The sequence below is a fragment of the Tamandua tetradactyla genome, chromosome 3, assembly GCF_023851605.1.
Source record: "Tamandua tetradactyla isolate mTamTet1 chromosome 3, mTamTet1.pri, whole genome shotgun sequence".
NCBI classification, from domain to species: Eukaryota; Metazoa; Chordata; class Mammalia; order Pilosa; family Myrmecophagidae; genus Tamandua; species Tamandua tetradactyla.
In genome coordinates, this window is record NC_135329.1 from 119126818 (window position 1) to 119149331 (window position 22514).

Genomic DNA, 22514 nt, shown 5'->3' on the forward strand with positions numbered 1-22514 from the left:
TGATCAGGGATAGTATGTAATATGGTTAGTAAAAGAAAGAAGTTAGAAGTCATGACTTGATCCAAGAGAAGTGATCCAAGTTGTGTTCAGGTGGGCAGGGTAGCAGCATGGAAAAGAGGGGACAGACATGTGCAGTTTTGTAGGGATGGAATTGATTCAGCTGTACTTAATTATTGTGGATTTTGGAACTGATTGGAATTAGGGAGTGAGGTGGTGAGAGCCCTGGAAGATGACCCAAAGAAGAGTTCATTTTATGAACTCTTCCCAATTTTATGAAGAATTGGGAAGAAGATGGGGTTGTGTGGTAAAGATGATGTGTTCTGATTTTGGATATGTTCAGTTTTTAAAATAGATGACATGAATTTATTAATCTTGATGCTCCATTTATACCTTTGTTGTTTTATATGGTTCACTGAAAAGACATGTTCAGTGTGAAGATCCTGTGGCTGATGTTACTTTGAAGGGATTGGGGAGTAGTATTGTTGATAAAATGAGGCAGGTGGAGTGGATGCATACCCCACAAAGAAAACCATTTCAAAAGTGAAAAGCAATTGGTGATTGAGCCCTTACTGAGTTTCTGTTTTGTGCCTAGCACTGTGCTAGGCATTGAAAAGGATACAAGGTAAGAATAAGATTCCATAGGGACTTGTGAGATATTCACAATCCAATAATTGCAACAAACTGTTAGGGAAGCTAATATAAAAAATGAATTGGTAAGGGGTGTGAAGAAGATTGAACTGGATAAGGGACCTTAGTTTATTTATTATTTTTTAATTAATTGAATACTTGAATCTTTTTCAAAATTCATCACTGAGTTTGAGGTTCTGTGGTTAAGTGATTCTCAGCAGAATACATCCCTTGATTCTGTTAAGGTCACATTACCTCTTGGCTTGAGGCATGGTGCTTGCTGATTTATGAACAGAGTCCTGGGATTTGTAGACTGAGAAATCATTCCTTCTTTTCTTGCTAGGAAAATGCTTTGTAGCTGGCAGATTCAGCAGGGGGTGGAAGCACCATCACCCTCCGGTAATGGAAACTGAATAAATTCAAGTACTGTCTTATCTAAACGGTTTGACAAGTTCCTGTTTGCCTGGCTAATTGCATCTGTCTGCTCTTCTTCTTCTCCCACCTGCTGGTACTTTGCTGGGACTTGGCAGTTATTGCTCCCTGTCCCCCACCTCTGGAATGTGCCCTGGACAAGAATCCTCCTCCCCATGGCTGCAGCCTAGATGGGACCAAGGGGCTACTTCGCTGACCCAGGGGTGCTCACGGTCATTATATCTAACAGCAAAGGGGGGTTCACATTTTGTTTCTGGATACTTCATGGCAAAGCTGCATCAAGCTTGTGTTGGCTTTGTCGGGAGGCTGGTGAGATGGCCTGAGCAAGATGGGGCAGCTTGAGGAGACTGAGAGATCTGAAACGTGAGGCCAACTAAGTGATCTCCCATTTGCCACTGTCGTTTGTGACATTGCTCTCTTTTCTGTATGTTATGATCCCAGTTTGAATGCAGTGCAGCCTCCTTCAAGCCACAGGATTGGGAGTCAGGCCCCATGTTTACTAATGTCATAGAGTAAACAGTGTCTATAGAGAGTGTGGAAATTACACTATGGTGTTTGTGGATCCCACGACTACAAACGACATCGGTCCACATTCCTGTATGAGCTTTCCAGTGACAGAAAATGTAATTCCTTGTGAATCAAGCCTTGAGGCAACTGGGAGTCCTTTTGTCCCTGATAACTTCTTGTTCTAGACTTTTCTCTGTATTGTGCAAGGTACTTTATCCCCCAGCCCTTCCTTTTTGTTTGTAGGAAGGGAGGGAAATGAGGTGGGCTAATCCTCTGAGCTAGCCTTTGGTATTGAGGCAACAGAAATGAGGACGCCATTTGTGGGAACAGCTTCCCAAAGCTTTATGGCAACTTCTAGTTAGCACAGCACACCTGGGAAAAGCAGAGAACGTTCCTATAATTAATATGGAGGTCAGACGGTTCCAGGTAGGCAGGGGGCCCCTGTTTTGAGGTAAGGGGGATTTAGGACATTTGTGAGACATTCCTTTTGTCACTGTTTTGGGATATAGAAATTATTCCCATCAGTGAGAATGAAATGAATGACAGTGAGGTCCTTGAGAGGGACAGGGGACTCAACATCCCTGTAACCCTTCCATATTCCTCCCAGGGAATCTCAGAATCCAGAGGAGAAAGACAAAGGGAAGGAAATTGGCATTCTATCAAGTTCTATTTCAATTTTATAACTACTGATAAACCCTGATTGCCTTGTTGGGATTCTTACCTTTGAGATTGGATTCAGGTCAATAGCAGTTGGGGTGGGTGAGGGGGAGTGTGTGGCATCAAAAAGACCCGAATAAATGTAGTTGCACTTGGAGGATTGGAATAATTGTGTCCTTTAAAATTCTAGTACTCAGGTTGTCCCCATCATCTCCCAGAACGGACATCACTAATGCCCTGAGAATGGGGGCTGAGCAATTACTTGGAACCGAGTGCCGTCTCACCCTAAGGCTTCCTGGTTAGGCTGGTTTGATGTCCTTGTAGTGGAATCCTTGTTTCCAAGGGGACTGGCTTCTACAATTCATGGAAATGTCTCCTGTTTTAGAGGCAATGGATTGTTTACCTATAAATTAAAAAGCATTCTTAACAGTGTTCATCTTGTCTTTACCTAAAAAAATAATTCTTGCTCTGATAGTCAATATTGAAAGACATGCAGGAAGAACTCAAAGCCAAATTTTTTATGATTTTGAAAAATAGTTCTTGTTGTTTAAATGACATGTTCCCAGCTAACTGAACACAAAAGTTGTGAATGAACGTTAACTCAGCCAAATGCTAACAATCTGGAATGACAGCAGATCTTCCCAGCTGAGAAATTTATGCTGAACAAAGTGGTGTGAATCCTCTGTGACTCTTAATTTTCCTTGCAATTCCCTTGCCAGTGTGTAAAATGTTTGTTTTTAGTCGACTTCCTATGGATACCATTTGGTGACTCACACTGAGCCACTTTTGTGTATTCAGGTGTGCGAGGCCATCCCCCCTCATGCCATCTGCTCGTCTATACACCTTAAAGGTGAAAACCAGAGCCAAGTGGAGATTCTTGCTTTCTCTTCCAACTATGAATTTGTCTTGCTGGGAAGCCTTGTTCTTCTTAGAACTGCTGTTTCCAACCCAGAAGATTAGTTACCTTATTTATATGCCCTAGAAATGAAAAACTTATGGATGGCAAGAGGTTAGGGTAAGATGCACCTGTCTGGTTGAATTTGTCAGGGTATTTTATTTGCAGGGATAGAAGCCCATGCTTCACTGTGTTGCATTTCTCTGACTTCTTGACATCAGTGGTTGCTTTGATAGATGCTCATTATTATTGGGTCGAGGGTCAAGAGTGACACATCATAAGCTTTGTGCTCTATGATAGTAAATGTTACTGGGTACACCAGCCACACAGGGGGTATTCAAATCTCCCTTCAGGCTTTAAATGTAAAGAACATTAATTAAGATGGGAGGAAGTGGTTACCAAATCCGTAGGGAAGAAATACTAACAGACTTTTCTTTTCTTGATGCTGCTACTGGTTCTGAGACTAGAATTTGTATAATTAATCAGTTCCCGTGGAGTACCTCTTCTGCCTCTTATACACCATTCCTAGAATAAAATTAGTATTTTAAAAATCAAGATTTTTCACATTGTAGATGTGCAGTAATTGCTTGTTGAATTGATTATAGAAAAATTAATTCCAGTGCAGGTACGGTAGGTAAGGCTTCTACAAATCCAAAAATATAAGAATTAAACTATATATTTCTTAGATATATATTATCTGAGATTAGAAATTTGCTTGTGGGCAGTTTTTCTGTGGCTTTTTCACTAATCATCAATAGAAAATACTTTTACGCCAGGCTGTTGCCAGAAACTGCAGTTGCAAACAATTGTGCCCAGTTCCTATGCAACTTTGTGTTGCAAGAAATAATATTTATGGGAAGTATCTCAAAGGATGTGGAGTTTATTAATTCTTTCAGAGATTCTATACATGGATCTAACCATATATCAGATTTCTGTGTCCTTGAGTCCTTTTGCATTGGCCTGCTAAACAACTTCATTCAGTAAATTGTGGTTTGGCTTTGTATCTCACATTAAGAGATGTGGTAAAACGCAATGTAAGAGACTCCCTGCCATCTCTTTAAGACCCTGTAAATTAATTATTCTTCTCTCCACATTGTGGATGATAAAGAATACTTTAAGAATTTACCCAGAGAAGGGAGAAACTTCTTGGGAGAGATTTTGCAATGACGAGAAAAAGCCTATACTCCTGAGAAATGTGTGCTCTATATCTTATCTTAGAGTCAATGTGATTGTCTTATGCGTATTTTCTTCTTCGTTTTGGCCGGTAGGATGCTCAGAGCCTGTTTTAATTTCCTTGGTCTGCTCAAGCAAATACCGTTCAGTGGTCAGCTTCAACTATGGGAATTTAACACTCTTGGTTTTGAGTCTGGGAAAATGGATGATAAGGCATCATCAGGGCAATGCTTTCTCTCTGAAGTTGGCGTTCTGGAGCTCAGTGCTGACACTCTTTGGTCCTCTGTCATGTGATAATACACATGGTGGCCTTTCCTCACCCCTCCCCTTTTCCAGATTTTATTGATGTTCAGCTGTGGCTGCTCCCTCTGTGGCTTTCTGTCTCTGAATTTCATTCCAGTTATAAAGGACTTCAGTAATAGGATTAGGATCCAGCCTGATTCAGGTGGACCACGCTGTAACTGAAGCAACCTCATCAAAAAGTCCTACTTAAGATGGGTTCACACCCACAGGAATGACTTTCGTTTAAGAACATGTTTTTCTGGGGTACATACGGCTCCAAAACCACCACAGAGCCTCATTTCTGAACCACAATAAGAAGTAGTTTAGTGCTTTACAGCATACATTTCTGAGGATTCACTCTTCCTCCACCCTAATGCTCTCTGGTCTCTTTTTTATGTTGCCTTCTTTACATAGTATACCTATTTGATAAGTCAGCTTTAACCTTTAAAAAAAATTAGACAGGGATTAGTCAACACTCTCTAGAGAAACAGAACCAACAGGAGATATCTGAAAATATGAAATTTATAGAAGTATACAACGGTAGGGATGCAAGGGCTCAAAATCCATAGGGCAGGCTGTAAGGCTGGCAACTCCGATGAAGGGTCACAGAGACCTCCCCAGGAGAGGCTGGCTGGCTGAAGAAGAAAAAATTCTTTCTTCCCTCAGAAGTCTTCAATTGATTGGATCAAATCCAACTGATTGGACTCTGTCCTTTGTGGAAAACACACCCTTAATTGATCATAGATAATTTACAGATCATAGATAATTTAATAAACCAGCCTTCTGGTTTATCAACCAGCTGGAAAATAGGCTTGCTTTAATGGTTAGGCCAGTGCTTGCCTGATCAGACAACAGGGCACCATCCTCTGGCCAAGTTGACAGCTGAACCTAACTATCACAGGTAATAAATACATAATAAAATTTCCTTAAAATTAGGTTTAATTTTTATTTGTCATTTATATCTGCTTATTTGCATTCATGCAGGGAAAGATTCCAATTCCCACCCACCTCCTCACCTAGGTTCAAGTCTCATGTCATTGTTTCATCAGCTGGTAGGGCTCTCTTCCAAACCAGGGTTGGTTAAAAGGCATAGAGTCTTCATTGTGAATGTGTTGAATGTATAAATGTGTGAATGCTATGACCTGCCAACATACCCTGCTATATGTCAATGTTATAGAAAGTTCTGCCAGCTCCTTGGTAAACAGCTATTTTGGGGGGGAACATGATGAGGTGTATGATTTCACCAATTATTACCATTCCCAATTAGATGGGGCCCAGGTGTGTGTTAATAAAACGTTAGCTCACGCTCTCTGCAACATTAACAGCTCCACCTGAATTGATTTCTGGTCATGTATTTGATACTGTTCAATTGATTATCTTGTTGCTGTTCTATTCTGAAAGGTCTTAAAATATCCAGAAACCTGCCTTTTGTTAAAAGGCATTCCACTTTTCAGGAATGTAACTCCTTGAGTTTTCCCTGGCCATTGGTGGGCTCTTACCATATCTTTTTTTTTTTTTTTATCTTTGGTAGGCTGGTTACTTTGGGCACAAACATTTTCACTTCCGGAGAGAAGCACCTGACAACTCCCCTTTCTTAAGGTAAGAGTCGGAACTATTACAAACAACCTTTGACTTTTCCTTTGGGAGCTCTGGACTTAGGTTGTCAGAGATCCACGTGGACTCCTGAAGATCATGGGTCTCTGTCTCTTTCCTCAGCAGTCTTGGATGGGAGGTTTTCCATCCCATCCTAGCTGCTCAGCTACTCACTGCTGTCCTGGGATTTAGAAACCTGGTTTTGGCTGAAAATGTATTCCTGATGAACCCAAGGAAGGCGTCTTCATGCCCAGGGAGTATGTAGTGGACCAAAGATTTCACTACTTACCACCCAATACACTAACTTGGTCAATTAGAAGAGAATCTTCCCAAGGTAGCCTTCCCAGTGACAGGAGTGGAAGATATGTGGGAGTCAGTGAATGGGAGTGGAAAATGATGGTCAAAAGTGTCTATATCAAGTGAAATGCATTACTAGTTATATTAGCATAGCAAGGGGCACATTTGAAATGTGTATTTTACTGAAGACTGCTTTTTACATCATTCCTTTTGCTCGTTTGGTTTTGGATATGGTTCTGAATACACAGATCTGACCAGCTTAGATTGTTAGGCCATTTTCCCAGGTGAAAGAACTGAAACAGGGCTCTGGTTTTCTTAGATCAGCCTGCAAACACCAAAGAATACCTTCAGGAAGTTTCAGGGACCTGATCCTGGTCAGCTGAGTAGTTGTCTCCCTTGTGTGGGCTCTTAGCTCTCAGCCCAGATGCCCTGGCCTTGCACACACAATTCCCAGTTTGCATCTGTTGGTTGCGGGAGGAAGCGTGCAAAGAAAATTACCTGAGATTGTGACCTGGTCTGCTCAGAGCCATGTTTAGATTTCTGTTTCTAGTCTAAGGAGCAGATTGAATTATTAGCACCCATGTTTGTTAATGATAACTGTATGTTTGGGTATAAAGCACACCCAAATAGGCTTTTTCCTTACCTTTTTAAAAGGATATTTGTTACCCTAATTAGGCCCAGGAAAAATGGGCAGGAATCTATATATCATCATCACTGTCTCCTCCAGGGCATATTGGGTAGTGTGTGAGCTGTTACTTCAGCTAAAGAGTTTGCTGTTAATTAACCCAAAGGATAGGAAGATCGAAGAAGTGATTATCCAGCCTCAGGGCAGATGAGAACATTGGGTTACCTTCCAAAGCCAGGAAACTTAATTACTTTTTACTTGCAGAGTTGAACCCAGTGGTAGGAACATATTGATACCAACCACCACCACAATCACACAAAAAAAATAATGTGAATATTTAACCCTCTCTGTCACCTCCATTGCAGGCACTAATATTTATTGGCTTCTACTTTCTGCCAGGCACTATGTTAAGCCACTCCTATGAAGGGTGATCTATTATTACTCACATTTACAGCTAAGGAAACTGAAGTTTAAGGACATTGGGTAAATTGCCCTAGTTTAAAGAGCTGAAGGGTTGCAGAACTGGGATGTTATCTACTTAACAGCACAGAAGGGGGTCTGACCACACACAGGCATTGGTGGCAGAGGCACTACTCAACTTCCATTCTTATCCCTGCTTATAGACCCCTAAGCCCCTGACTACCTCTTCCCATTGACATTTTATCTCTTCTACATTTAAATAGTTAGAAAAATTCACAGATGTAAATAGTTCAGGATATTTGGCATCTGGACAACAACAGAGAGAATTAAGAGTAGAAATAATCCAATTAAAAAATATTCCAAACTATAGTCATTAATGCTTTTGTGTGTTTTGCTATATCTTCTTCCCTCATGTATAGTTCTTTCATAGTTCCTATTTAGGTTTTGAATTTTCAAATGTAATATAATAAGCATTTTCTGTGCTATTGCTTTCAGAACCCTATTTTATGGCTGCCTAACACTCCATTAAACTTATATGAGAGTTTTTTTTTTTTTTTCAACGTGGGCAGGCACCAGGAATATATGAGAGTTTTTAAGTCTATTTCACAAGAAGTTGTGTTCTTGAGTTGCTTGCATGAAACAAGAGCAGGGCTTCTGCTCATCATATTTGATGTCTAATTTTGGTCTGCTAGTCTGTTTGGTTAGAATTGTGGGGTGCCTGTGACCCCTAACACTGTGAATACCTTGTATCTGGAGGGGTTGGGGGTAGCTCTGTAGGGTATGCTAGGAGTACTGCTGGCCTGGAGCCCAGAAGACCCAGATTGGAGTCTGGCTGTGCACCAAAACGAGCTGCAAGTCCTTGGATAAATGATCTCATTTTAGTATCTTCATCTGTGGACCTGCTGACATTTAGTCAGCTTGTATTTCTATGAAATCAGAAGTTTTCTGAACTCCCTTGATTCATAGCTTGTTCAGTTTCATTTGACACAGCAATTTGGGTTGGATTTGGTTGGGTTACTCTCAGTTGCTTCAAGCAGGGAATTTTGGTTTTCAAGATGACCAGATCTGTAAGCTCTGGGAAAGAAACACATCTTAGCTATTTCCAAACTATTCTTGCACCCCCACTTCTGCACTCTATACCAAACTGCCTCTCCCACGCCAACGCATCCACAGAATATAGACAACAAACTATGTGATCAAACAAATATAAGGTATACAGACAAATACGTGCACAGACAAATGCTACTGGTCTTCCTCTAAGAACTTTAAGCCTTATGGCTGATGCATTTAGAATCAATAAGTAAGATTGTTTTGTTTAGATGTGGTGGTTTTGTTTATGACAAACAGGGATTTTGCTTCTAGAGTTTCTTATAACATATTTCGGGCCAGTTTCCTCACTATGTTGCTTTCAGTTTTGCCAGCATGTTACAGATGAGAGAATATTGCCCTATGGAAATACAGTATTATTTTTCTGGTATCATAAAGTGGAGTGGCTTTTTATAAATGCCACAGCAAAATCAAAACAGAGAATCAGATAATTCGTTCGCTTTGACCAGCAGAAGAAATGCGCGTTTTTGGTGCCCTCTGCATCCTAAGCCATGTTGAGGATGTGGGGATGAATGACATGGTTGGTTCTGACTGGCTTCCCCTCTTTCTCAGCTGGTGGTGCTGACCTTGATGGTTTCCTGATGCCATGAAGGTGTCTATACATATCCTTGTATGATATCCAAGGCACAAAATAAAGCTGCTTCCAAGGAATCCAAATCTTGATGTTGCTGGCCCTCTATTTCATCACAGACTCAAAGGAACAAAATCCTGTGTTCCTACCACATCCCTCTGCAAAAATCTAACTTGGTATGACAAACTTGTCTTCCTCTCCCCCAGATTAGATCATTAACTGGCCTTAGCTTTTCCCAAGTTAATGTACTGACTACTGTGCCCATGGTGGGTGGAATGTGAACTTGGATGCATTGTGTAGTGATTGGTAAACCTGCTGGCAAAAGGCAGGTAGCCAGGTTTCATGTGTGTATGTGTGTGTTTGAAATGCTATTGATAATAAAGTCTAATCTGTGTAGGACTCTGTATTGGTTATCTATTGTATAACAAACCCAAACCTTAGTGTTTAAAACAACGATCATTTTATTTACTTATGATCCTGTGGGTCAGCATTTGGGATGGGCTCAGCTGGGTTGTTATTGTTGGTTTCACTTGGGATCACTCATCGTGCTACAGTTGGTTGGTGCCTGAGAACTAATTAATCTAGGGGATGTCAGCTGGATCGACCTGCCTCTATCTCATGGTTTCGTCTTCCAATAGGTTAGCTCAGGCTCCTTTATTTGACAGAACTGTCATGTAAAATAACAAGAGTGGAAGCTGCAAGGCCTCTTGAGGTCTAAGCTGAGAAATAATACAGCCTCACTTTGCATAAATATTGGTCAAAGAAAATTACCAGGCAGCCCAGATTGAATGGTTGGGGGAAAAGACTATACCTCTTAATGAAAGTAGTGGCAAATAATTCATGTCCATTTAAAACTCTATCAGAGGTTCTTATTTTGATATGAAAGCAGTCTGAAATTCCTTTATTTTGCCCTAAATGCTGCAGTAGGGATGGTGGTATCAGCCATGTAAGAGAGGAGAAGCCTGGAAAACAGAAGACTTCAGTGACATACTGCTTTGGTTTCTGGCAGAATGCAGTATACCAGAAATTGAATGGCTTTTAAAAAGAGAATTTATGGAACAAGACAAGGATGTCCACTATCACCACTATTATTCAACATTGTGTTGGAGGTTCTAGCCAGAGCAATTAGACAAGAAAAAGAAATACAAGGCATCAAAATTGGAAAGGAAGAAGTAAAACTATCACTGTTTGCAGACGATATGATACTATACGTCGAAAACCCGGAAAAATCCACAACAAAACTACTAGAGCTAATAAATGAGTACAGCAAAGTAGCAGGTTACAAGATCAACATTCAAAAATCTGTAGCATTTCTATACACTAGTAATGAACAAGCTGAGGGGGAAATCAAGAAACGAATCCCATTTACAATTGCAACTAAAAGAATAAAATACCTAGGAATAAATTTAACTAAAGAGACAAAAAACCTATATAAAGAAAACTACAAAAAACTGCTAAAAGAAATCACAGAAGACCTAAACAGATGGAAGGGCATACCGTGTTCATGGATTGGAAGACTAAATATAGTTAAGATGTCAATCCTACCTAAATTGATTTACAGATTCAATGCAATACCAATCAAAATCCCAACAACTTATTTTTCAGAAATAGAAAAACCAATAAGCAAATTTATCTGGAAGGGCAGGGTGCCCCGAATTGCTAAAAACATCTTGAGGAAAAAAAACGAAGCTGGAGGTCTCGCGCTGCCTGACTTTAAGGCATATTATGAAGCCACAGTGGTCAAAACAGCATGGTATTGGCATAAAGATAGATATATCGACCAATGGAATCGAATAGAGTGCTCAGATATAGACCCTCTCATCTATGGACATTTGATCTTTGATAAGGCAGTCAAGCCAACTCACCTGGGACAGAACAGTCTCTTCAATAAATGGTGCCTAGAGAACTGGATATCCATATGCAAAAGAATGAAAGAAGACCCATCTCTCACACCCTATACAAAAGTTAACTCAAAATGGATCAAAGATCTAAACATTAGGTCTAAGACCATAAAACAGTTAGAGGAAAATGTTGGGAGATATCTTATGGATCTTACAACTGGAGGCGGTTTTATGGACCTTAAACCTAAAGCAAGAGCACTGAAGAAGGAAATAAATAAATGGGAACTCCTCAAAATTAAACACTTTTGTGCATCAAAGAACTTCATCAAGAAAGTAGAAAGACAGCCTTCACAATGGGAGACAATATTTGGAAATGATATATCAGATAAAGGTCTAGTATCCAGAATTTATAAAGAGATTGTTCATCTCAACAACAAAAAGACAGCCAACCCAATTACAAAATGGGAAAAAGACTTGAACAGACACCTCTCAGAAGAGGAAATACGGATGGCCAAGAGGCACATGAAGAGATGCTCAATGTCCCTGGCCATTAGAGAAATGCAAATCAAAACCACAATGAGATATCATCTCACACCCACCAGAATGGCCATTATCAACAAAACAGAAAATGACAAGTGCTGGAGAGGATGCGGAGAAAGAGGCACACTTATCCACTGTTGGTGGGAATGTCAAAGGGTGCAACCACTGTGGAAGGCAGTTTGGCGGTTCCTCAAAAAGCTGAATATAGAATTGCCATACGACCCAGCAATACCATTGCTAGGTATCTACTCAAAGGACTTAAGGGCAAAGACACAAACGGACATTTGCACACCAATGTTTATAGCAGCATTATTTACAATTGCAAAGAGATGGAAACAGCCAAAATCTCCATCAACAGAAGAGTGGCTAAACAAACTGTGGTATATACATACGATGGAATATTATGCAGCTTTAAGACAAGATAAACTTATGAACCATGTAATAACATGGATGGACCTAGAGAATATTATGCTGAGTGAATCCAGCCAAAAACTAAAGGACAAATACTGTATGGTCCCACTGATGTGAACGGACATTCGAGAATAAACTTGAAATATGTCATTGGTAACAGAGTTCAGCAGGAGTTAGAAACAGGGTAAGACAATGGGTAATTGAAGCTGAAGGGATACAGACTGTGCAACAGGACTAGATACAAAAACTCAAAAATGGACAGCACAATAATACCTAATTGTAAAGTAATCATGTTAAAACACTGAATGAAGCTGCATCTGAGCTATAGGTTTTTGTTTTGTTTTGTGTTGTTTTGTTTTGATTTTACTATTATTACTTTTATTTTTTTCTCTATATTAACATTCTATATCTTTTTCGGTTATGTTGCTAGTTCTTCTAAACCAATGCAAATGTACTAAGAAATGATGATCATGCATCTATGTGATGATGTTAAGAATTAATGATTGCATGTGTAGAATGGTATGATCTCTAAATGTTGGGTTAATTTCTTTTTTTCCGTTAATTAAAAAAAAAAATAAAGAGAAGGGACAATTGGAGCTGAAGGGATACAGACTGTACAACGGGACTGGATATAAAAACTCAGAAATGGACAGCACAATACTACCCAATTGTAATGCAATTATGTGAAAACACTGAATGAAGCTGCATGTGAGGTATAGGTTTTTTGTTTTTGTTTTTTTTGTTTTTTTTCTTTCTATTATTGTTTTAATTCTTATTCTGTTGTCTTTTTATTTCTTTTTCTAAATCGATGCAAATGTACTAAGAAATGATGAATATGCAACTATGTGATGTTATTAAGAATTACTGATTGTACATGTAGATTGGAATGATTTCTAATTGTTTTGTTAATTCTTTTTTTAATTAATAAAAAAAAAAAAAAAAGAGAATTTATTAAGTTGCAAGTTTACAGTTCTAAGGCTGTAAAAATGTCCAAACTAAGACATCCAGAGAAAGATACCTTGATTTAAGTAAGGCCAATGGGTCTGGAACACCTCTGTCAGCTGGGAAGGCACATGGCTGGCATCTGCTGGGTTCCTTGGCTTCTTGTTTTAAATAGCTTCCCCAGGGGTGTTTTCTTTCTTCATCTCTGAAGGTCTCTGGCTGTGTGTATTCTGTCTGCTCTTTCCAAAGTGGTTCCCTCCTAAAGGACTCCAGAAAGCAATGCCACCTTGAATGGGTGGAGACACATCTCCATGGAAACCACTCAATCAAAAGGTCCCACCCACAATTGGGTGGATCACATCTCCACGGAAACAACTTAATCAGAAAGATCCCATCCAACAATATTGAATGAGGATTAAAGAACATGTCTTTTCCAGGGTACACAACATTTCAAGCCATCACATATACCCAAGAACATAATAATAAAAATAACAATAGTAAACATTCTTTGTTCTTACTATATGCCAAGCACTGTTCTAAGCTCATTACATATAATAACTCATTTGATTATTGCAAAATCTTATGAGTAGGTGCTATATTTTAATCACTATTTTATAGGTGAGAAAACTAAGGCACAGAAAGACAAAGTAACTATTACAAAGTCATATACCTAGTACCTAGCAAGTGGTAGAACTGGAATTCCACCCGAGCCAGTCTGGTTCCAAAATTTGTGCTTTAACCCTGACTGGCTCTGAAGTTCATAAAAATTCTGTCTTCCTGGCTCTGAGTTCTTTCTTGGAACTTGTGTTTCTTCTGAGGACAGGAGATTGGCTATTTGGAGAGGGTCACTAGTCTTTCTGGGTACACTCACTGTCCCAGTTTGAAAGTATCACGTACCCCAGAAAAGCTGTGTTCTTTAACTCTCATTCAATATTGTTGGTTGTGACCTTTTTGATTATTTCCATGGAGATGTGACCCACCCAATTGTAGGTGGTAACTTTTGATTAGACTGTATCCATGGAGATGTGTCCCCACCCATTCATGGTGGGGTTGCTTACTGGAGCCCTTTAAGAAGGAACCATTTTGGAAAAACTTCAGTGCCGACAGAACCCACACAACCAGAGATCTTTGGAAATGCAGAAAGAAAACACCCCTGGGGAAGCTTTATGAAAGGAGAGAAAGCTAGCAGACATTGCCATGTGTCTTCTCAGCTGAAAGAGGTGTTTGGAAGCCAAAGATCTCAGCAGACATCAGCCGCATGCCTTCCCAGCTGACAGAGGTGTTCCAGGTGGTATCAGCTTTTCTTAAGTGAACATAACCTCTTGTTGGTGCCTTAATTTGGACATTTTCAAGGCCTTAGAACTGTACACTTGCAATTTAATAAATTCCCTTTTTGAAAGTCATTCTTTGCTGATATATTGCTTCCGACAGCTTTAACAAACTAAAACACCCACCCATGTGGCAAAAACTGGGTCAGACACATTGTAAGAAACCATAACTGGAAATAATAAAGAAACTTTGATCCCGTGGAAGAGAGAATAATCAATCCTCTTGGCCCTATAGTGTGTGTGTGTGTGTATGTGTGTGGGAGGGGTGTGTCACTATGCTCTCCCCTGCCGTAGATTTTGAAGGATGAGATGCCCCCCACCCCCAGCCCTTCAGTTAGTCTCTTGTTCTAGGTCTCAGGTAGGCAGAAGGCTCTGCCCCAAAGAAAAGAATGTTGTGTTTATTTAGCTTTTTGTTTAAAGACTCCCCCAGAGGAAGGGTGGGCTGACAGCTTTTTCTGTTTGTGGGACTAAATTCTCCAGATGGTTCATCTAAGGAAATTTTACTGCAAGGTCATTCTCCCAGCCCTGAGTGAAGTTGCCTGCAGTACCCCTACCTTAGTAAAGGGTCATCTTCACATCCCCTTCCTCAGTCTGAGGGGTTTGGAGCACATTTCAGAACCAGAATTAAACTTGGGTATCACAATAGTGGTTTCTCATTTTGCATTTAGCATGAGAGTGGGGAAGAGATCACCAGTCTAACACTCACGAGAAGTCACTTCTAAAGTTCTAGCATCTTTTTTCCATCAGATCCCATTGTTTCTTGACTCTACAACTAGCTTCCTTCCTCAGGCATCCGTGGTCTACCTTGACTCGTTAACATCACTGAGAGTTCACTTGCTGCTGGTGGAAGGGTTGACCCTAAATTCTGCATGAGAACCTGCATGTTGACCCTAATATCTACATGGGATAGAATCTGAGCTGGAAAAATGAGCCCTACCAAAGAGGGCAGGGTTTGGGGTAGGGACTGGGGAGCTGATTGCCCATCACCTGCCATCACCTCTTGCCTTCTCACACCAGACATTTCCCCAAAGGCTAGATTTCTTGATTGTAAAACAGAAAATCCTGATTTGTTTGTTTGTTTTTCCATACCAGTTGGAAATCTTTTTAATATGTTACCTTTATAATCTTTTCCTTCAGCCCAACTTGAAGAGTTTATAATCCTGTCATTCATTAAATCTTTTCTTCTTTTTGGATGCTTGCTTTGCTTTTTTTCTTATTTAAATCAGCCGGGACAGTTTATCCCTAAGCATTAGAAATGAAGAACTGACAGGTAGATCCCTACAGCAGAGATAGGGCTGACTCTGTCTCTCTCAGTGTTTTTACTGTGGGTTGTTGTGACTGAAGAGCGCCCGCCGCCTGCACCATTTGTAGGCAGGAACCTTGTTTTGTTTCTGAGGCCTTTGGGCTGTTCTTTCCTTGCCATAAACTTAATTGCTTCCTGAGATGTATCTGGCAAAAAGACTGATACCCTTTAGCTCCCACCTGTTAGGTCAACCCGGATACCAAAGCCTGCAGCTTTGTTTTAAAGTAGGTTTGGTTGATTAAAATTAGTTTGATTTTGGCTTTTGCTAGCATTGCCTGTTTTAAGGGACTCTTGGTTCCCAGAAGAATAGGAGAGATGAGTGGACAGTGAGAGGCAGCTGGGCCTTCTGGAACAGTGCAGGCACGAGTGGGCTTAGAAAACTGGCATGAACACCACATCCTTGTGCCCCCCAAGGGGAGACTTTTATGCCTTCTCTCCACATAAAGAATGTTTCAGACATGGTGTTTCCTTAAATTCACTGCAGTTTTGACTTACCCTACGATTGCTGGGTTTAATTGTTTCCCTTTCTTGTTGGTTTTATGACCAATGTTTCAGGAAGACCATACTTAAAAGTTGGTGTAAGCCCCTTCTTTTTTACAGCAGTGTAGGCTATTGCTTAACAATAAACAAGAATGGGAGTAAAAAAATAAAACAAAAAGAAACTTTGCTCTAGGCTGGCTCTTGGCAAAGAAGGCTGAGCTGGGGAAAGTGCTTTGAATGGATAGAATTCATATTTACACATCTGCATAGTCATTGTCAGAGTCTAACTCACAGTTGCAGCCACTTTAGCAACTTTCTTATAATCCTCAGTGGCTCTTTTCTTTAAAAGTTATTATGAACAATCCAACCAAAACACAATATTTCAAATTTAATCTTAAGCTGCTCTTGAAATTTCATTGTCAGGAAGTCTTTCTAGAATAGAGGTGAAAACTCCCTCTTGTGTCTAAACATGACAATCCCCTGCCTGATTCTCCTTTTCTCACCATAATCTCTTCCATATTTAGCATCTGTGAATATTGAATTGTGACTACTTATTAGCTTGCATTTCCCTCCTGTTCTCTAAATGTGGGTTCTTGCTTAAATAGGTCAGAATAGCAGATCTGCCGTGGGCTTCCAGCATGGGCCATGCAGGCGGATGATGCAAAAATGTGTGTGGACAATAATGTAACCTGCAACATCCACTCTCATCATAGAGGCCTGGCTTCTCTTTTGTATTTAAACTTAAGGTATGCTTTGATCATGTGTGTGGTCAAGCCTTTTTATTTAGGTTACTTAGGAACCTCAGCTATATACCCAAACAGATACCTAAAATAACACGTGGCATAAACCTGTTTAGGTATCTCACCAAAATAGAAATCGAATATGAGGCTACAGTGTAGAGTAACTTGCCATTTATTAAAATGATATGTATTTTTAGTAGCACTTCATTTATAATTATACAGTATATTAACATGCCTTTCCCTGAAGGGTTAGAGTAATGCAATATGGAGAAAAGTGTGGGCAGGATTCAGGTTAATTAGGAAATGAGGCTCCATAATGCATTCATTGATTTGCTCCTGAAATTGGTTATGGCTCTGAAAGGAACAGGGTTCTCAATTTTCATGTCTTTAAAATGAACCACCATGGTAGAGGCCTTTCCTTTCATTTGTCAAGATGTTTATTTGCTCCGTTAGAATAAGGTATTGTATTAGTTTTATATAAAGATATTCTAAAATAACTGAGACAGTGGCCACAAGTGGAGAACTAGGTTGCACACCTATAGAATTTCTGTCCACTATGTTACAAATGTCCTCTCTCCACTCTCTATCTGTCTTTTGTCCATCCCTCTTATCCCTGGCGGCCAAGTGTGTAGAGCTGTGGATAGCTTTCCTTGAACTGTAAGCTGAAGTGCAGGCTTTAAATATAGGGTTTTGAGATGTTAGGGAAGAAAGTGACACTGATTAATTCTGTTCTCTGCCAGCCTGAGAAACTTGCCCCATCAGGTAATGAACAACTGCTCTTATCCTAACTAGTGACTTCAAGAGAAGGATTACTCATCCCATCATTACTGACCCCCTGAGTCATCCAGCTGGCTCAGAGTCGATTCAGCTGAATAAGAATCTTCGGGCGCTGCAAGGCTTGGGCCAGGATTTTTAAGTAATATAAATTACATAAAGGTACCTCTGACGTGGAGCCATAGCTCATTCTGGGAGGATATTGAATAGATCCAGGTCTTCAGTTGAGTGTCTATTTGAGAAATTACATTGGCCAGTTTGCATCAAAAGTGGCCATCTTAATAGTCAACGTAGAATGATTATATGAGCACCCAACCCCTCCAGCCTGCCTGTTGTTAATCTAAAGGGCAGAGATACAGCTATTAAAATGAGTGATGATTTGAGGCACTTCCCACCTATACCTTCTTACCACTGAGTATTCAGTGTGGGTCTGACTATTCTTTTGACTCTGCTGAGGGAGTCCTGACACTTCAGAAGACCTGTACCACCCTAGAGGGGCATTGCTGAAGGTAGCTGGAACCATTTCTATTTCACAAATACCACCTGTCCTTTGTCATGGCACTATTTTCTGTACTATTCTTAGGGCCTATTGTATATGATTCACATGACAAATATGAGCCTGACCTGTCATGGATCAAATTTGGATGAATGGAGGGTATAAAAATCAGTATTGGTCGGCATATGTCTTTAGTTCCAGGCCATTTCAAAGTCTAGTTTATTTCAAAGTTCATAATGTTTATATGCATTACAGATCTAGGATACCTTAATTTTGAATGTATTTTGAGACTTAGTTGACACCTTGTGCTTAATGGTGAGCTTTACTTGCAGAAAATGAAAAGAAAATATTCAAGGTAGAATGCTGGAAGTAAGTTTGTGGGTTAGTAGAAAATCCTACCTCTTCTACAAATTCTTAACTAATCCTTCCCAGGTTTAAATAAAATCAACAGGCACTACTGTAACAGTGACTCTGTCACCTTTCCCTATCTCCAGGCACTTGAGATACTTCATTAAACAAGATCAGAATTAATTCCAGGCCCATTAGACTTTAGTCTGAACGCCTTGGGGCAGGGACTTTGTCATCTTCATCTTGAATTCCTTGGAGAATTCCTAGAACTAAGGACAATAAATGTTTTAGAAGCGGGCATATGTGAAATAATTAGGATCTGGGGGAAAAAAATCAATCAAATTGTGATGCTGGCAGGTCTTGTAAGGTCATAGGTAGATGGAAACTTGGTTGCAGGTGGGAGTGGCTGCCCTGGGGTTCTTTGGAAAGGGCCTGCCTGGAGAGACAGGAATGCTGGTCCATGGCCGGTTTCCTATGATTCCCATGTTGAAGTAGGAAGGCAAAACCCAGACAAATGCTAAGGAAACAAAACCAACTCTTTTATTACTCGCCACAACATTTATAGCCAAGTTCTATTCGATGCCCTTATCCTTGAGGCATTCTGACAGTCGTTTTAATGATTTATATTCTTTTTCACAACCAAAAAACAAATAAAATATTTTATCACCTTTTGGGTAGATTTGATGTCTTTCTCTTCGTCTCATCACTTTCTGGGTCTATAAAATTCCCCTTACCTTTCAGTTTTTGTAATTCAAGGGTAGGAATTCTGTTTTTCTTATTTCTTGACTGAGAGCTTTTTCTTAGTCTGATTTTTTTTTGTCCTATATCCCCAGGCTATTGTTGTTATTGCAATTATTGTGTGTCTGTGTGTGTGTATGGTGGGATGGGAGGTAAGGGAGGAGGGACTCAAGAAAGGTCACATATTTTCACATGAAATAATACATGGCAGGAGAAGATTTTGATTAAGAAAAAATATTTCTTTCAATGCTATTCTCAACCATTTAGAGATAGGAGAAAACTGGAACCATTGGTGCTAAAGGGGGAAAAAGTGAAGTGGCTGTGCTAGTTTAAAAAGAAACTACACTATTACTGAAATTTGCCCTGTGATTTCTTTCCTAGGATCTACCATAAAAACAAATGATCTGTGTGAGAACCTACAGAATTGTGATTACCACTCTCTATTCTGAATTGTATGCCTTCAACCGCTCCCTGTTTACTGCTCCCAGGCTCATTTTTCTACCCTTTGCCTTCTTTGCTCATCTCTGCCTCATTGTCCATATGCCTTCTTTGACATTAAGATGTCAACAGCAGGGCATACTCTCAGAACAGTCATCATGAGCCACAAAAGCTACCCTACCACTCTTGGGTGGGCAATTTTAGGTCTGAGTTGGTGCAGTATGCAATTGCGTCAAGTTAGTGATTCTAGATATCTGTCTCCTCCTCTCAAGTCCCTCCTCCACCAGCTCCAGTGAGGACCACAGAACTGAAAAGGACTTCAGGGGTTCTTATCTTCAAGAATCTTGCTCTCCCAAGTGCAGAAATACACTGACAACATCCCCATTGGTGGTTGCTCCTCTTCTTCAGTATATCCATTGGCAGGGTGCTCTTTGCTTTCAGGCAGCCTATTCCCATCTTGAACATTTGGAAATTTGACACCAAATTGGTCTCCCTGCAGTTTCTGTAAAGTTATCTTCTGAACTTTCTATTCTCTAACTATTTGCAAAGTTATCAGTTGAAATTTACCTTTCCATTTTTCTTTGCCCTCCCTGTAAAATTTACTTTTCCCTGAGCTAAACAAGCATAGGTCCCTCAAATATTCTAATAGGGTAAAGTTTCTAGATTTCTTACCATCCTGGATATCTGGCTCTGTAGGCCTTCTAACCAAAGTCCACACAGAACTGGATGTAATATTCCAAAGGTGAGCAGAACCATGAAGAATTTTGCTTGATCCAAATGTTGGGGGCTCAGTGTGAATTAGCTTCTTCAAGCAGCACTACAGTGAGTAGAGTTTTAATTACTTATAAAACTCATATAAACGTATTGTTATCCAGTGAGGCCTTGTGTTTTCTGTGCCTGTGCCATTGATCATTTAAGCCAAATTGAAAAACTTTGTATTTAGCTTTGTGTTAGTTTCAGCTTGATGTTTTAATCTCTCAGGTCTTTTTTTAGATCTAGATTCTTTTATGAAAATATATTGTACCATTAGTAGGTTTGATAAGACATCATCTTACCTTCATTCAGTAGTTGATAAAAGTGTTAAAGAGGATAAATAGATAAGGAGAGTAGTATGGGAGAATACTACTAGAATATTTAGGGTTTCATCAACTGAAAAACATTGCTTGGCAGTTCATAATGTACCATCATTTCCACAAGGATAAAGCATTTTATTATGTATTGCCTTGCCAGAATCCAGGTGGTATATGGGTGTATGGTATTCCTCTGATTTAATAACCTGGTAATTAAGTTGCAAAGGAAATATTTGTTTGCTATACTTTATCTTAGTTTGCCCTCCTTAGATCTCACTAATCACCTCCTTCTTTTCTACTTGCTCACAAACCAACTGCTTAATAATCTGCACCTTCATTTATGCATTCAAAGAATGAATTCAGTGTCTAGTACAATACTTAATACTGTTTCTGTTCAAAACGTTTATAATTTTAAAACCTTTATAGTATTGATAGTATGCATACATATGTGTGTGTGTACTTGTACTACTTGTAAAATAAAGATGAAGTTTTTAAAACACGGTATAGGATCTACCACATAGTAAAGGAATGTCAAAGAGAGCAGAAAACTGCCTGGTGAGATCAAGGACAAGGAAAGGAAAACGTGAGCTGGGCCTTGCAGAATGAGGACTAGATCATTAGTTTTAGAAAGGATGGAAGCCTTCATTGATAAGCTGACAAAAGCCTGGATCCCAGCCCCTGGCCTAGCCAGGCCCCTCCACCTCCCACCATGACCTCCTGACTTGGACCTTCAGCTTGCTCTTGGTCATGGTAGCAACTGACTTTCTTGCCCTTGCCTCAACCATTTGACTCGCAGACCTCCAAGCTATGCCCGATTTGTGGCTTTGGTGGGGTATTAGGGCTAGGCAGATGATCAACAGCAGATGTCCGGTGGCCACCTACATCTTAGCATGACAGCCATCTCATAGATTCTACAGAAGGTGGTTGAATTAAAACCCTACAAACTTCAAGATTAGGGTAGCACCTGTGCTCAAACCAATAACAGCTCTTCTAAAACGAGACCTATTCTGTCCACATACTCACTACCCCTGTGCCCTGGAATATCCAACAGTCCTTACTTGGATATGTCTCATCTGCTTTCATCTGCAATTGAATTGTTTGTGAAGATTTGAAGTGGCTCAGTTCAGCGGTGTTTGCATTTGTTAGAGTGTGAAAAATGGTGTTTCAGTTATTACATGTGGAGAGATGAGGAACTAAGTGCACAGCTTGGTTTTTTAGATTGCAGGTAGAATTTGGCAGCACTGGGTGTTAGAGAAACGGCCCCTGAGCATGTGTGAGTAAATTTGAGAATAAACCTGGAATACCATAATGTCTTCTTTTTTTTAGATTCATTTCCACTACTCCCCATTTGTTTGGAAAAAAGTCCATTGTTGGACCTCTCTTTCCACTAAATGTGTAGCTAGTTGGCTAAAATGGAAGCTCACAAGCTGGCTGGGGTTCTGTTTTTATTGTCCTGGCAGTAAATAGAGATGTTTGTTGCATCTAGATGCCCTAGCTGTTCTTCCATCTGGCCATTTCCTCCTGTCTCTTATTCCCCTTTACCTTGTTTCTTTGGGAGCCAGTAATGTGGCTTTTTGAAAAGAAAATAGATGTAAATTTCCAGGGGCAATGAAACAATCCATGCATCCTTTTTGGTTTAGAGGGCAGACATTTTGGGAGTCAACAGTAGGGCTCTTTGCCATGTGATCTGCAAGGGACTGGAGTAGATGGCTAATGCTCTGTGAACAAATCTCATGCCTGTCGGGCACTTCATTATCCGTTCCCTGCAATGAATGACTTTAGCAGACTGGTATGCAGAGTCCATTTCCAGCTAAACCTGTCACTCAAATGATGAGAAAGCACAAACTATGTCATCCTCTTATGCAACCTGGTACCACTC

The 22514-nt window shown here is 40.0% G+C and overlaps 1 protein-coding gene across 5 annotated transcripts in view; it reads left to right on the top strand.

Annotated features, from left to right (window-relative positions):
- The window catches only part of LYPD6B (LY6/PLAUR domain containing 6B), a 208135-nt gene that overhangs the window by 130248 nt on the left and 55373 nt on the right, over positions 1 to 22514 (top strand). For 4 of the 5 annotated variants that reach the window (XM_077153780.1, XM_077153781.1, XM_077153783.1 and 1 more), the window contains one exon: positions 6105 to 6172. The exons of the other annotated variant lie outside the window; for it this stretch is intronic. The gene's annotated coding sequence lies outside the window, so the exon portion shown is untranslated. The remainder of the gene's footprint in view (positions 1 to 6104; positions 6173 to 22514) is intronic. 5 annotated transcript variants of the gene reach the window in all.